At 40.1% G+C, this 16,044-nt stretch overlaps 1 pseudogene across 1 annotated transcript; it reads right to left on the reverse strand.

The window, feature by feature from the left end:
* Nucleotides 1-14,621: 14,621 nt before the first annotated feature.
* LOC117228060 (putative tRNA N6-adenosine threonylcarbamoyltransferase) lies at nucleotides 14,622-15,958 on the reverse strand (annotated as a pseudogene). Its single transcript, XR_013037218.1, has 4 exons — nucleotides 15,770-15,958; nucleotides 15,299-15,656; nucleotides 15,038-15,217; nucleotides 14,622-14,963 (listed from the first exon to the last, which is right to left on the reverse strand). The product of XR_013037218.1 is annotated as a putative tRNA N6-adenosine threonylcarbamoyltransferase (transcript).
* Nucleotides 15,959-16,044: the final 86 nt, after the last annotated feature.

Here is a 16,044-nt window from a genome sequence, read left to right on the forward strand (position 1 = left end):
GCGTAGAACTTTTTCACCGAGACGAAAACAATGTTATTAGTCATGGTTAGACGATTCTTGCGATCGTATCGCGATTATCTTTCCAGCAACCGCAAACATTGTTTTAGGGGAATTACTTTCTTGATTTAGCGGCCCGTGGAGCCAAACGGGAGCCCGTACTAATGGCCGCCGATAAATTGCCGGCGTTACGGGCATTAGGGCGAACGACGCTTTCGGGACAATCGTATGCGCCGTATTTTCACAGAGATGCGCTCCAATTATTATTATTATGCCGTTTTTATTGCGCCTCGGGTTTTCGAAGCCATTAAAAATATGCTCGCTACCGGCCACCAAGCATAAAAAGCGATACAGGACTTTTTTACGCGGCTGGTAAGGGAAATAAATCAGCCATTGGTTTGGCTAGCGAAATAAGACGAGAGTTCGTTAGACCAGCGAAAGAAGTAGAACGAGGTTGTCATTGGTCGAGGAAGTAGATTAGGACGTGCTTCGATTGAACCAGTAGAATAAGTCAGTTCATGAACAGACAAGTAGAAAAGGACAGCCACTAAACGGAGACGTGGAATAAGACAATCACTAGACGATCCAAAGAGTGGAATAAATGTTGACTGATCGGACAAGTAAAATAAATGTTGGCTCATAAATTACACATAAAAATAAGTGTTGGCTGATCAGACATATAGGAGGACCTTGTCTGTACAGAAAGCAGTAAAACCTTGTCCTTCCAAAAAGTAGAAAACCCTTACCTAATCGTACAAGTAGAATAAGTATTACCTAATCAGAAAATAAATAATAGAATAGAATATAGAATAATAATAATATATAATAAAACATATACATAATAACACAAATATACATATAAAACATAATACATGATAATAATATAGAATAAAATATTTTTAAGCAGACAAATAATGTAAACGTCGTAATCGAACGAAGAAGTAAAATAAAATTAGCTGGACCAGAGACAGATTAATATCATCTTTCAATCGCCACCCAAGTGAAAGTGGAGCAGGTCTGCCATTTACAAGGAAAATGGTACAACCCAGTCGTTGCGCAGACGGTACGAAATGATCGCCGATCAGACAAGTAGTACAGGTCCTTGATTGGTCAAACACGTAGCGGCAACAGTATGCCGCAGCTGGGTGCAGTATTGTAAACAGTTTCCAGTTTTACCGCGTCCCGGTGGAACTACGAGAGGATAAAAATCCTCGCGCGAGTACTCTATTACCTCGCGTTGATCCCTCCAAACGTTTGTAATCCCGGGATCTTGAAAAACAAGTAAATATCGAACGCAGCGAGCGTTCGTCTCATGCCCGACAACGGAAATCCGAAATATAACGCAGCCACTCTTCGTTCTCGTTCGAGTGATATACTTATCGAATCGTGTCGAGTAAAATAGTACAAACAGATGAAAGAAAATAATTGTTCAACGACCAAACGAGCGCTTGCAATTCCAACGAGTTTATCTCGTCGAAGAAAGCCGCTTCTTTAATTCCATAATTGCACAAACTTTCGTCGGTAAGAGAATCGCGGCTCGCGGACTTTGCGTCGATTAGTTTAAGCTCCCTTTTCTAGAAAGCTCGCTTAATTTTTATCGGACAAACGATTTTAAACATTTCCTTCTTGTTAGAGGAACGCTCCGAATTCAATTCCACGACTGTTCAACTTGTGACGGCTCGAAATCATAGCACATCGTTTTGTTCCTTACGTTTTCTCATTGTTAAAATATTGTTCCTTGTCTCTACAAAAGGACAACCATTTCTACGTTTTCCCGAGCAATTTTCAGCAATTCTCAAGGATACATGTAAATCTGTCAAAAGAAATTCGATTCGTAAGATCGATAACGAAATGCTATCGCTAAAATAAATTTTATGAAAGCATCGGAAACTTTCAAGTGTCGCCTGGTATTTCACCGTTCATATCTCAAAACCCAATCATCCGATTCACTTGAAACTTGGCAAATGTCTTCAGCAAACGTCCCGATCTCTCCTGACACAGAGCGAAATCGATACCCGCAAAGTACGATTCGTGCGAGCTGTAAAATCGACCAATTCCCCTATAAGTCGAAACTTTACTTTTGCATCGCTATCATATTTTTTATTAATATCGATATTACTGTATCTGCTCTACTTCGGAACATACTGACATAGATTAAGTATCTACCGAGTTCTAGGATTTCGCGCGATCTTAACATCCCAATTTTATGATCACCATGGACGAGCTTTTACTGCCTTTACTGGTTTTTCGATTAAAGAGGCTTGGTTTCGATTTTCTTGCTTATTTCGACAGAACATTGAATTTACAAATAATTTCCAACTACTTCCACAAAGAGTTTCAGGTTGGTACTTTACTATACTTTCGTTTCACAAAATTCCCAAAGATCATTTTTAAACTATGGGCTACGTTCCCGACGAAAGCTCGCGCGGTAAAACTCGCTAAAACTCGCTAAAACTCGCTAAAACTCGCTAAAATAGCGTGCAGTTTTAACGAGATTTTGCGGGGAAGTCGGAACGTTGTGTTTCAGGCCGCTGCGTTCGCGGACGGATGCAACCGAGTGCAATATGCCGGTTACCCCGGTGTTTACCGAGCTCTTCGCTACGGCACTCTGCAACGGGAACTCGTTTCGTGTTACGGGATGCTGTCGCGACGGGATGTGCGGCCGTTCCGCGTGTAACACACTGCCAGAAAAATAAGAGGACCGCGGCAGAGTCACGTCCCGTTTAACCGCGACGGAAAAATCCGGCCGGCTAACTCGGACGCGGTCTGAAGTTGGAATACACGAGCCAGCAAAAGGAGCGCATCGAAGGGGACGTTTGCCCGAGAACGTCTCTCTCGCTTTCGGAATCTGTAGTCCGTGTCGCGGAAAAACAACCACGAGACTCGCTGGATTTCGCGAGCTGTTCTACCGACGACGCCGAAACAAAGAGCTTGCGATTCTACGTGTCGAAGCGAATCGAGCGGTTGTTGATCTTTGAACCCTTTGTGTAGGCGAGTAGGTACTTTAACACTTTTATAGCTCTGTGTGACTTCGAAGTCGCACGTGCGTATTTTCCAATACGTTTTCTTTCCTTTTTGCACGTTTCTGTACGACGATACATATCGAAAATTCACATTAATTAAAGATGGAGTGTTCATTATCATTGGATTGGCAACTAAGTTCCCGCCGTTTCTGGCATAATGTTTTAAATCATTCGAAAGAGGATCTTTTGTTCTACGGAATCTTTTTGTTTTTTTGTTCGAGTTATTGTTTTTCGTACACACAATTTTCAGATCATTAAAATGGAATGTCAAGTTGAGAAAAATGAGCATTTTCGATATCTCCTTCTTTTTGCTTTTAATCAATCATTTTACTTTGATCAATTTTTTGAAAGTTTATTTTTCAATAAAATTTAACAACTAATTAATCAATAATGTATTCTCCCGTTTGTTTACAATTTCTTCCCATTCAATTTTCAATACGTTTGTCACTATATATTCATTGCATTTATCACTATATTTTCATTACTAAACTGCGGATCTTTATGCAGAATAAATATTTTGTGCATTAATTACAAAAAAAAACAGGAAATGCATAGTTATTTATTCCGGTCTTGAATAATTTTAACGAGTTATAAGTAACATAATCGAACTGCTGAATTCTTTCAATAGCGTCACTGTTTTGTGTTTCATCTGCTCATATTTGTCATAAATGCGTAAAATCCACGGTCATTTTCATTACATTTGCGTGTTCTGGTTTATTGTACTTAATGATCCTGATCTGTAAATATCTAATCTGTTTTATACCGAGTCGTTCCATCGCTTAACCTTTTCGATTGGATCACAGCGTGGCTCAGATTTTTCGCCAGTCAGAACGTGAGAGAAATATGTCTCGCGATAAAAATGAATGCTAGAATGAATTGCAGTTGACGTACTTTTTTGTCGACTACAGGTTCGTAGATAAAACGTTCGGTTATTTCATACAGCTCGGTGACCACAATCGATCCAGCGAATGCACGAAACGACGGGAAGATTTCTACGAAAGACAAAGTTCGATCAATACTATTACTCATTCGACGTTCCTCGCCCTCGTTGCTGACTAACACGAAATACCTCGCAGCAAATCATACCGTGCCACCCTGGAAATATCTTCCGCGAGCTCCGGAAGCACTGCAAGATCATGCAAAAGTCCCGCATCGAAATATGTGAATCATTCTTACGGAGGGAGAAATCGCGATGGAACACTTTCGACACAGAATTTTCATTTTGTGATCTATCATTCTATCGCAGTTACAACAACGTAGCCATTGAAGAAGACAATTTGAAAAACTGATGTTATGTAATATCAAATCGATGCATACATTTCTCGTTACACAAATCATTTAAACGGTTAAATTATTCGATCTATTATCAGTTAGATGCAGAAGACACAATGCACCGAAAATTGCAAGTGCGACCATGTTTTCGAGGCCCATGTTCTCGAGACTCATATTTTCAATGCCCGCATTTTCGAGTACCATGTTTTCGAGGATCGTGTCTTCGAGACCAATATTTTCAAGGCCCGCATTTTCGAAGTCCATGTTTCCGAGGTCAATATCTTCGAGGCCCACATTTTCGAGGCCAATGTTTTCAAGGCCCATACTTTCGAGACACACGGTTTCAAGGCTCATATTCTCGAGACCCGTATTTTCAAGGCCTATGATATCGAGGCCTGTATTTCCGAGGTTTACATTTTCAAGGCCCGCATTTCCGAGGTCCATATTTTTCAAGCCCATATTCTCCAAGCCTACATTTTCGAGGTCCATATTTTCAACGCCTATATTTTCGAGGTCCATGTTTTTCGTCTACACAGTTTTCCTATGCACAGTTTGTCAGGCAACGAAGCAGCGGGTTTTCGAGCCGAAGTCTCTGCCACGTGGTAGCTCAGAAAGCGCGTCAACACTATCGCTCTCGGATTATGAATCGCTGTAATAGAACCGTAACATCGCACCCCATGCATCACCGCTATAACAGAAGGTAGTCATACGACATGGTGAACTACCCACGTTGCGCATTGCACACGTGCGACCTTCGTTTAGTAGCGGCAAGTACAAGCCTCGTTCTATGCGAGCGCGTTCACGTGCACGCAAACCGTGTATACACGTAATGTGCGCGTTGCGATCCTTGGCAGAGCTGTCTTCTGCGAGGCACCGTTTATGAAAGTGGCAAGGGTCGCACGAATTCGATCGCTCGATTCTTTCGCATTTATTTCGAGCTGGTCGAACTTCAATCTCTTAACCATTGCCACGCAGAAAAATTCGATAACTGTTTTCGTTAGCGAACTCCTTATATTTCAACAAGTAAACGTTTCTTCCAGTTTCAACGAAGATCGAGAAATACTCCTGTATCTTTTGTGCGAAGATGGCTTCACTAGATGGGCCTGTAAAAGTTCCAAGAACTGTATCCAGTTATCTGAAAACTGGACCCGGAAATTCTGAGAACTCTGTTCAAAAGTTGTCAAAACTGTGCCCAGGAAATCTCAATATTGTGTTCAGAAATGCTAAAAATTGTGTTGAAAAATTCTCGAAACTGTGCGCAAAAATTCTCGGAGTCGTGCTGCACAATTTCCAACGCTGTGCCGAAAGGTTGTCAAACCTCTGGTCAAAAATTCTCAAAAGTGTGCTCGTGAAATATCGGAACTGTGCTAAAAAATTCTCAAAACCTCGCCAGGCCTCGAATTGATTTGGTGCATTTTATTCGAGCTTTCTTCTTCCCCCAAAAAATAAATCATATTGCAACACAGGTATGAAGAGATCGAAGATCCGATATTACCTCCGAAACACAAAATCGATGAATTTTCACCCAAACGGCGCGCGACGGTTAAATAAACGAGGGATTTTATTAGGGAATGAAAGCGAGCAAATGTGAAGTCGGAAAGGCGGCTCTAGCAATTAGCGTTTCAATTAGGGGGAGCGTAGCTAATGGAACGACGGATTCTTGAAAATCGTGAGGCATGCTGTTCAAGCACGCGTACATTTTGTAATAATCAGCTTAAGCGAGCAGCGTGCCAGAGCCGCACGCGGTGCGTGTTCCGCGCCGATATCGACGTTAACGGTCGCATTTTGCACGCTTAATAGTCGCATCGCGATTTACGGGTATAATGCCACCTGCCGATTAATCGAGATCTCCCGGTTCTAGCCGTTGGACCGCCATTTACGCGCTTTTCTTTCGCCGGTTTAAGCAAAACCGATCATTCATAACGCAATCATTGAAAAAAATTCTATGTCCGCCTTTATTCGCGACCGTTTCGTGCAACATTTATGAACGAATGTTTACGAGTCGGAAATTTCGTACAAAAATAATAAAAATAGCGCAATTGTTCGCATCGCGATACTGTGGTATTATTTTAAAGGTAATACAATTTTTTGTATCGTCTCCTTCCCTAAATCGTGTCAAGAAAGCCTGTTCTTTACACGCTTCAAGTAGCATTGAGTTTCTAAAAAAGAATTTTTCTTTTCTAATTTCTTAAGAATTATCCCAAACAGGCCCAGAAAATGGCACTTTCGAGCAGACCTGGGCATATTTCAGAAAAATATTTCTTATTATCGGATAATCATTTAACATATTCAGATCTGGTCTCTTATCTTGTAGAAATATCAATGAGGATGTCCACCTAAATCAGACTCGGAGCAAGAGCAATTTCACAATCGTCTAAAATAATTATTTCAAATAATAATAAAACGAAACGACATATTGTTCGAGACGATGTTGTCTTAAAAATAATCACAGACATGGAAATAATGATGGCATGAAACAACATGTTATTTGAAACAGCATTTCGGATAACGTTGATCGCAGGCACGAAAATCATAATGAAATAAAACTCGCATGTTTTATGATACAATATTTCACCTAATATCATTTCAGATATGCTCCGGAGCTGTTCCTCGAATCGCGACATCTGCTTGTTCCGCGAGTCGCGGGTCGTCTTGCCGCGTTCCTTGGAAAAGAGGGAGGGATTAAAATTCTCTCTCGCAACTCCGCCGGAATATTTATCGGCAGTTTCGCCGATTCCGTCGCAAGTTGGTCGACGTCTGGGCAATAAAACGGCGCGAATGGATCGCTGCTGGGAGAGAACTCGACGGAGTTCCGTGGCCCAGTTTTCGTCGCCGTCGTCGCCGCCGCCGCCGTCGACGGCTCGTATTAATAATTTCGGCAAAAGTTGCTCGGCCGAGAACATGGGTAGCGGGACGCGAAACGGAACCATTTTATTCGCGTCCTGTTACGCCTGACAAATGTTTTAACGGAACCCTCGGGGGGAGAACGTTCGCTCGGGGATTTCTCGACGAACACCCTGTACGCGATAATCCGTAAAGTGCACGTGTTGCCATCGGCCGGGGTTGCTTCTCCGGGCTCCTCCGGGCTCCAGGTATATTCCGGTTTACCGGCGACCAGCGCGTGGCAACGTAATTCCGAATTTAACGGACAGCTAGCTCGAAAGTTCGCCGTTCGTATTTCATATTTCGAATACTCGCCGTGCACGCCCTGTTTCGACCTGCAACTGACTTCCCAGCGAAAGTTTCATGGTCGGGCGGGCTTCCGCTTTCCTGCGCCACCATTGGAGGACGATCATCTTTTGTAGAATTAATTGACTGTACGGGAAATATTGTGGTCTAATTGTATAGTCTGTGGATTTTATGCATTCACGAGTGAGCGATTTACGAACGAAGAATCTCAGAATACCGTTATGTTATTTTTGACCCCTTAAATAATGCACAGTTTTTTTTTTTAAAAAGCCGGCCAAAAAGAATCAATTTTTTTTAATGTAAAAAAACACAATTTAGAACGTTGTCTTGGCAAGAAAATTACAAAAATACAAAAATATTAAATATTTATACAATTGGTACGATTTCTAATTTTCAGAATATTACTATTATTATTATTATTATTATTATTATTATTATTATATTTTATTTTACATTATATTTTAGTAAAATATATATTGAAAAATGAGCGAATCAGAATCTGAATATAAATACGCTGTCGGAAAGCGGCTATATGATAAATATCAATAAAACGATCGTTTTTTTTTTGCTTTCACATTGTTATTTTCAATTCTCGATTGCATTCGAGCGTGAAAAATGATAGCAACATAAAGTACAACGCCGCTCGAATTATCTCGAGTGTGCACAGTTTGGCCAGTTTAGCGCGCTCGTGTTAACTCGAGCGTGCACATTAAGGGGTTAATCTGTTGACATTGTTAAATAAAGAAATTCATTTTTATGTAACTTCTGCTTCTTATAGTCCTCCTGGAAACATTTTATTTCGTATAAAAATTCTAATATTGTACCATGGCTCGCGAAGTTATTCGATCACATCTTGACGCAGAATTGTAGCTGTTTTGAAATTGGATCAAACGACTTGAATCGTTTTTGAGATGTTAGGGGTGGGGAAGGGGGGCTAATTTGGTAGACAGTGTGAAAAAGATATTTTTCCAAAATTGCAATTGATTGGAGCGACAAACAAGATAAAGTATTCACTTGTTTTATGTTTATCTGAGTATTCGCGTGTTTCATGTTTATCCGAGATCTACAAAATTCATTCTAAGTTTTCGATTATCAATCGAAATCGTTCGATCCAATTTTCAAAGAGATATTATATTTATCGTTGGCGATGCTTATGAAATTTATTTGAGAATGTTTCTCCAGACGTTTGTAGTTTTCGTGCAGACGGGCCATTTTATTTTCCCCTTCTTTCGCTGACTGCATCGTAATCGTAACTTAAATGATTATGGGATAAAAGTTTCATTCTACGCTAGTTCTAAAGTTCTTTAACACTTCACTTGATCGTCAGTGAATATTATCGATACAGCAATAGATGAATTACAATAGAACAGACTAGATGAAGGTAGAACTACCAAACCAGTGAAAATAATTGCTTCGTGATTTATTGTTTTACAATTCCTAAAGCTATCAAAATGTTTCTGCGATATGTGTTTGGATAAACTTTTTAACTCCAGCTCGAAATACGGTAGAAATCGTATGAAGTTTAAATAAATATGCGATAGTCATATCTGCAGCCGAATAATGTTATTGTTGGTAGCGTTTAAAAAATGTCCGGACAAGATCGCTGTTTCGTTTCCTGCCGAACAGAAGGGAAACGGAGAATAAATGTATTTTAATCCCTATTGAAAATTTCTAAGGAACCGCGCACGGTTAACGGATCGGAAAATGGCGGCCTCAGAGATGAGATCCTCGAGGAATGGCGGTACGTGTGTAGCTGCGGTACCCTATTAATCGATTTACATCGAAGACGCCGCTTAATTAGAAGAGACTAATGGATCCAGCTTTCGCCTAACCTCGTCTCGTCAACCTTGAACCCCGACTAAGCAAGTTATTCGCGCGTAGCTGGCGAACGCCGCGCGTCGAGACGCCGCGAAAAAAAGCAAACGCGTGAAATTCGATTTTCCAAGCGGCCCCGAAATTAAGAGGCACGCGCGGAATATTGAATCCGCCGGGGAACGGATTACACGCGAATCACTTTAACGGCGCGTTATAATTCATCGTCCGGATAAAAGCGACGGTACTTTCGAGGAGATCGGGGCCGGCGACGAAAAAATAAGCTCGTTCCCAAGCACGGAACGCGTAAAGGTTCAAACGTCGATTCCCCTTCAACGAGATTACCGTCGTTCAAACGATTACGTGCGTGAGACAGAGACTTCTGAACTTTCAGCTGTACGCAACGAGTACCATTTACTGCGGAAATGAGAACTTTTGTTAAAGCCGAGACGTATTTTCAGGCAGAGCTTTGTAGATTAAAGGGATTTATGAATGTTTCTTTTTGAAATTCTCGTTGGGAATAACAGATTTAAACCAGAACGAAATATCAAAGGGAACGACCGAAAAATTGAGACGAATCGTGTTTTGCGCAGTCGATAACAAAATTCCTTTGGGCCTGCTTAATTTTTTACCAATTATTTGATAGAAATTCGTGGGTAACTGGAACGGAATCAATTTCGTCGACAAGACGCCGCTCGAACGATAAATTTTCAGCCGCCGTATACGTCGCAAATGATAAAAAAATCGCGTGTCGAGGGCGTAAATTATAATCCTCCGAATCCTTTTCCACGGAATTACAACCGGAACCCATTGTACGGCCGGAAATTCAATTACGGCTCGGCCCGAATCGACGCGCGTGTACTTGCTCGCATTATAACCGGCTTACGTTGTTCCAGATTTCTCGATGTCCTCTCGATGTAATCCCCCGTAAGCTTTTTCCCGAATTTCTTCCGCGCTCCCTGTTCCGCGATCGCATTCCTCCTCGATGATTTTCTTTTCTGAGCAATTATGCCTGACCACTCGAAACCAACTATCGATCCTAAGCTTTCAGCGCACATACTAAGAGGATTTCCATTGATACACAAATAAGAGAGAGATTCAACGTATAATATTTTTGAAGACATTTCGTTTGGATTGGTAGATCTTAAAACAACATACGATCTTAACCCTGGTGTGCGCTGACAAAGAGGATCTGCATCGTTATCGAAAAAAGAGCGGAATCTATTAGGTTGGTGCGTACGAAATGTCGGAGTTTTAGGTAAATATGTAAAACTGCATATCCTTTTTCAAAAGCTGTATATTCGATCAAAATATGCTCCATTTGCTTAAAGAAATTCTGATCTTTAGAATCAATAAAATCTGATATGAAATTTTTCAGATTATCTTCATTTTCAAACTGTTCAGCCCGTAAAAATTGTTCCAAATGTTTAAAACAAATTTCATTTTTTGTTTCAAATTTTCATCGTCGGTTGGCTAAAGATCCGGCGAATAAGCTGGGTGCTACCAAATTGCATATTTTAATTCATTTAATTTCGCAATTGTTGTCATGGAGAAATATTGAGCCATGCCGATTAACAAGCGATGGGCATATAATTACCAATTTTTCATGCGTTTCATCAATGTACCGGAAGTACTTTTCGACCGTAATTGTCTCCCAGTTCGAAGGAACGAGCAGCGAATTACTCCGGTCGCATTCGTTTCCACCAATGCTTTCAGAGCATCATTTTTCACAGACGTTCTGGGTCTTCTACGCGGTTCATTTTGCAGGGAAAAATCACGAGACCGAGAATTTTCATATTAATGCTGCACTTTTCGATCGTTAACGTTAACAGATTCTCCCCAAACGCCAGGTTTATATCGCGCGCAGCTTTTGCAGGATTATTACCAAGTTTATACTCGTATAAAAAAATGACACGAATATCGGTTTAATTCCTATTCATTCCTATCCTTACGAAATTCAAAACAAATAACAAACTGGAACTCTTTCGAGAAAATCTTCTTCGTTGAAATGCGACTCTGGCTATGGACGGTACGACTATAAACGAGGTTATGCCAAAAACAAAAATATAACAAAAACAGGGAGTCAAACGTTCGCGTGTAAAGAAATTCCGACATTTAATATGCACCAATCTAATAATATATTTTTCAAGAAATTTCGTCTGGATTCGTAGATCTTGCAGCATCCAATTTAAATGAACCATTAGAAGCTAAATAGTTGGACGAATCCTTCAACATCAGAAGTACTAAAATTAGAGTAACTGATCTGTGATATCCTATGAAAACATCAAAACAACGAAAAATCTGAAACGATTTTCAAGATAAAGTGAAAAATTCCAAGACAAGACAACGAATATAAAGCATGAGGATCCTCTTAGGGAATCCAAAAGCGTAGGTGTTCCACAAGGTTAAACGTCATGAATAGAATAGTCTGGCGTCCGATGAAATCACTTCCTAAAGATTAAGGGTCAAAATCGTGACGCAAATGATTTTTTGGAGGAGTCTTTTGGAACGGTTTCAAAGTGTTCCACGCAGCGGTGTAAAAGCGGTAGCATGGAGAAAAGCGAGTGAAGATAACAGAGAAGCTTCAAGAATTTTTCGCCATCGATCATTCGACACCCTTATTCAAAGTAGACTCGCATGGCTGGCGTACTTCCCGCACCGCCCTCCCTATAAAAGCATCCCGAATTTATGGACGAGGGTGTTCCTCGCAGCGTGCCACCAGATTCGCTGTAAAATATTCGTCTACAACTTTTACGTTGATCCGTAATCCCTTTTTTCTCCTTAAGTAAACGGAAAAGACAGCGGAGTATCACCGTCGCGGACTCGAAAAGGATTGGGGAACGTCGCGCGGAAAACGCAGCTTTGTGAAACACGCTCCGGGCAACCGGAGTGAACCGGAGTGAACCGGAGAATGAAAACGCGGATAAGAAAAGCGGAGAGAAGATGATGCGATTGTATCTCTTGGAGAAGATGGATTTTCTTGGTGCGTGTAGAACTCTTGCGACTCGAGGAGCACGATTCTGTTAATCGTCGCGATTATCTCGAGCCGGGGTCTTAATTGCTGATAGGCCAAAGCGACTGGGGATTTAGGTACTGTTGCAAAGTCAACTTTCTGTGTTGCTCGTACATCTCTTTCAAAACCTCCGTAATCATCGCTTCGATTTTCTCTTAATCATCCTATTGATTTTAAATCTTACCTTCTTTCTGTATTATATATTATTTAAACGATCTCTTGCTGTACTCTTCTCTATTATGTTTTCAATGTTTTTTACCTTATTTAACAATCTCTACCACTTATTTTCTATCGTGTTGTATCCCTTCATTTTACCACTTCTTTTCTCTGTTATATAGAATGTAGAAACTATATTTCTCGTAGATCAATAAACCAATTATTATCATTAGTCTTATTATTATCATCTGGATGTCTTAGCTAGTTTGTAAAGTCGTGAATGTCTTAAGATAAATTGGTTGCAGTGGATGGATATTATTATTACAGTCATCCAATAAATAATTACTAAATCCGCTTCAGTTGAACAAGAGATATATTTACTCCATCTCTAACTTATTAGTAACTGAAAATTTGAGATTCCCATTAATTAATTAACTAATTAGATTAGATTAGATTAACTAGATTAACTAGATTAACTAGATTAACTAGATTAACTAGATTAACTAGACAGGCGAGATTCATTTTCCCTAATTGACTTTCTCTTCCACACTGAAGGCCATAATTTTAACTTTCCTCTAGCGAATAAAGCAACCAAAAATCTCGCACAGAAACTCTCGCGGATATTACAGAGGCACGGATGATTAGACAAACAAGTGTTCCGGAATCTCAAAGTAAATAGAATGTTCCGGTCATGTCATTAGAAGCCCTTCGAGTTGCCGAAGTCGAACGACTTCGGTCCAACTTCGGCAGACCTTCTGCACAATAGCGACGAGGAAGTTTCAGGTTTCCGGGCAATATAGACACGCGTGGATAAGCGAAAATTGAAGACGTATTGCCTCCGTTCGAATTACCCAGTGGAATCTCGTGGTGTAATAATATTCGAAGTTCTTCTGGCATTGTTCCCCCGATTTCTCGCTACCACGAGGCGTCGCTGTTAAATAATTGTATGATTCTTCCTAGTATTGTTATTCGATTATAGTAAGTAGAGCTTAAACTGTGGTCAAGACTTGCAATGAACACCAAAGCTAGAACGCTAGACGTGACTGATTTGTTACCTTGTAAAAATGGCGCAAATGGCACAGAGTCTAGATAAATTCAATCTTATGTGCTAGAATAAAAAATGTAACCAAAGTAATACATACACAGCATCTTAAGAGTTTAACAATTACTAGAATAATAAATTCGAAAATTAGTTTAGCGTTAATGAAAATTGATTTCTACTCACCCCCTCCCTTCACGATGCACGTTTCTTCCGGTTGCTAATTATTGTTAAATACGATTCGACGATCGTTTTCGCAACATGTTGTCACATATCTCGATGTACACTTCAAAAGGGATAACTGCATTCGTTTCCACAGACAGTTTCACGTCTTCCCGTTCCTCTTCGTCTAGGTGGTAGTCGTTGACACACTGACGGCTCACGCTGAAATGTTCCGACATACGCGGAAAGTCGCGTAGGCGAACGATTCCTCTTCGCCCACGCGACCTCAAGTATATGGGGTGTCCAAGGAATCACGTGTAACTGCTCCCTGGAAAGACAGAGATACATATAAGGATCCTGATAATTCAAGGGGCGTAATGATTTCTTGGTTCAAGAGAACGTATCTGCTAAAGACAGGTCCTTCTAAGAAAATCGAGCTCGAGAACGCAAAGTTTGGTAACTGACATTACTTGGAAGCGATCACGATCTCGTTAAATTCGCGAAGTGCATCTTGAGGTAGAAAGTCTTCAAAGGGATCGGGAGGTCTTATCTTGAGAGACAATCTTTTCTTAGCTGTATTGCGAAACGAAAAGATGGTAGCTGATGGAAATTCAAAATTTAGCGCCATTCCTCGTAGGGAGAAAACACTCAAACTAGTAGGCAAATTTATCGACAGACCAAATGTCTCTAAATAAATTGATAGCGCCACCTGGTATAAGTTTCGCGGTTCTTGTTCCAGACGAGATATACTAGTGTGTTAAAAGTTCCGACAACTTGGCAGAGATGGCGCAACAGTTGTTTTCCTAATCCTAATCCCCTCCCCCAGCCCGCCAAATTGTCATACTAATTTTTTTGTTTCAATTTTCCCAATCTTGGGAATGCCACAATTATTGAGAATTTAAAGCTTGCTACCGAAAAGAAAAATCAAGAAGAATAAAGAAATTAATATACAGCTCGATAAACGAAATAGATTTTTTATTGACAAATGACGTAAAAAATCTATTTCTTATATTCGTCTTAAAATTAGTTCATTCGCGCCATAAAACAAGCACGTCATCGGTGCGATACCTCTGGACGCAAGAAGTCTGCATCCAGGGAGTATGACCGTTGTTTTTATATTGATATAATCCTGCCACTGCAATCATTATCCCATTGTCTATACAGAATCGTTCGTCTGTAGCATGAAGTACTGCATTTCGTTCTTTACACATAATTTCCATCATTTCCTGCAATCTTTCATTACATCCCAGACCGCCAACAATTAATACTTCAGATGATTTTACATGAGCCACTGCTCGTTCTAAAACGTCATAAAATCAGAAACATATTTGTTTGTTACATTATGAAGTGGAATTGTATTTCATGCCACTGTACCTGTAATTTCAATCAGCATAGCAAACAATGTTTCTTGTAGAGAGAAACATAGATCCTCTCGAGTAAAATTCTTTTGAATCTAGCCAAGAGGGGAGATGTTCCTCTATGTGACTTAATATGCCAGAAAAAGATACATCCATACCTTTAACCACATATTACAATGGTGCTAGTTTTTTACCTCTTTACATCCATGGAATTGTAACAAGAGAAATCGTTACTGTATTTACAGATAAAATGATCTCTCAAAATGAAACAACTTACTTTTTCGCTAATTGTTATATGTTATAACCAGGGCTGGGATCGTTTGAAAGTTTCAACAGCCTTGCAAAACGATCCAAGCAATTTCCAACATATCTATTGTTTCCCCAAAAATACGATATCTTTGTCGAGAGTATGCAATCACCTGTGTATTCCCTCCGGAAACTTAGAGAACGGTTGGATTCGAGCTACCTGTGATTAAACGGCCCATTTCTATATGATCAACACAATGATTTACTGCAACTATAGGTTTATTGTACGTCTACATCCTTCAATGTTATCTTTGCATCGTCCAATGATTTTTGTAGAACATCAAGAATGTGTGTTCTGTGATGTTGTGCAGTCTCACGTGGCAAGAATCCTTTCCAAAAGAATCATTGAAAAATTTCATGTACAACTTCATAAATATTAATGATTCGTACGAACAGTATGTACTGTTTCCTGAAGAATGGATGTGAAATGTTATGTTTTTACCTTCGCCCGGCGGTGTAACATAAGTAACATTCGCGCTACCGTCGAATCCGATTGCTATCAACATTTCTATTTCAGTTATTCGATTTGAAATCAGACCAAATATTTAAACATATCTATAGTCTGTAGTCATTGGTACGCGGGTAAATCAAACATCCAATGGAAGACGCGTACCCATGCGCAATACACAACACGACCATATGTATGTAATTTCTTTCAATGTACTATCGATTGCATTGAATATCGTGCACAGAGTAAAATAATATCATTCATTAAAA

The sequence above is a fragment of the Megalopta genalis genome, chromosome 2 (genome assembly GCF_051020955.1).
Source record: "Megalopta genalis isolate 19385.01 chromosome 2, iyMegGena1_principal, whole genome shotgun sequence".
In the NCBI taxonomy this organism is placed as follows: domain Eukaryota; kingdom Metazoa; phylum Arthropoda; class Insecta; order Hymenoptera; family Halictidae; genus Megalopta; species Megalopta genalis.